This window comes from Protopterus annectens, chromosome 1.part1, assembly GCF_019279795.1.
Source record: "Protopterus annectens isolate FY-2018-M chromosome 1.part1, PAN1.0, whole genome shotgun sequence".
In the NCBI taxonomy this organism is placed as follows: domain Eukaryota; kingdom Metazoa; phylum Chordata; order Ceratodontiformes; family Protopteridae; genus Protopterus; species Protopterus annectens.
Window position 1 is genome coordinate 808,864,213 of NC_056726.1, and position 1,488 is coordinate 808,865,700.

Sequence of the window (1,488 nt, forward strand, 5' to 3'; positions counted from 1 at the left end):
ATTAGTTCCATAGCTCAGGTTAGTACTACATTAACAATTTCTGATTACCAGGAAGTATAGATTATCTGAAGTAAACTTCAAAACATTATGTACTTACCAAATGTTAATTACAGCAAGCATACAAAGACATTTTCCCAGTATTATTTGTCATATTCTGTACTTCAAACAATACCTATTCACCAGTAATTATTTAGCATTCTGTTAAGTCCTTCAAAACTTTGTCTTACGCTACTTATTTTAGAAAGTGTATTAAGGACATCTCTTCTTATTTAGTCTATACTGTTTATTTATTTATTTGCCTTTGATTAGCCTGAAAGTCCGATCCAAATGGGCAAATACCCTTTTCAATGGATGTCGGGGGAGAAAAGCACCTCGTTACATACTTTTTATGTAAACTGGTATGATCTAATAATAAAAGTATGCGTGTGTGTGTGTGTGTGTGTGTGTGTGTGTGTGTGTGTGTGTGTGTGTGTGTGTGTGTGTGTGTGTGTGTATATATATATATATATATATATATATATATATATATATAAAATATATATATATATATAAGCTATATATAATTTAACAGTTCATCACCAAGTACTCTACACAGTATTTACAGCATGCTAAAATTATGCATATCTAAAGAACATTTAGCATTAATTTACAATTTATGTGTAATACCACACTGAAATTTTAGTATGCAGACAACAGATGAGGCATATGCATAGAATTAAAGAATCGCTGAATGTACAAGGCAATTGGGCCATGTGGCCATTTATGGCTTGCCAGTGACCAACCTTAGACATTACCCCTTTTTTCAAGGAGCAATAGGCCAGTCATACCAGAAAGATAAATTTATGAATACCCATCCAATTGGCTAGTTGCTTCTTAATGAAAGATAGTGTGTCATATTGCTTGAGCTGGAGAGGAAGTTTGCTCCAGAGAAGGGATAGTTGTTGTGAGACAAATCTCTCCTCCATCATTTATTTATTTATTTTATTTTACATTTGTTGACCGGGCTAGTCTGGCTGGATATATGTCCATTTTCAGCAGAGGCTCGAGGAGAAAAGCTCCACTATGTACTAGTACAAACATAACATAACAAGGTACATAAAAAAAAGCACAATAGGATACAGTATTATAGGCATGTAAGAGATCTAAAATAGCTTAGTAATAGTATAGAAGCAAATACAATAGAATATAGTCAAAACAGTGAGGATTCCTAGTTCTATAATCTTAACCATGCAATCATACTACTGTTGAAGGAGAGAAAATAGTGACTCACCCCTAAGTCTAATAGTCATATATACAGTATTTACAATAATGATAACACTTTTAGTGCTAGGGTACTATTTTTTAAGAAACAGAGTAGTTCCATATGTAGCAGGATATAGGTTTAAATAGAAAGGATATATGACTGGTTGTAGTAATATGTCAAGTAGAAAGAGCAGAAGGTGTTAATGAAAATTAAAAATGGAAGTGAAATTCAAGGAGAGCTACAGA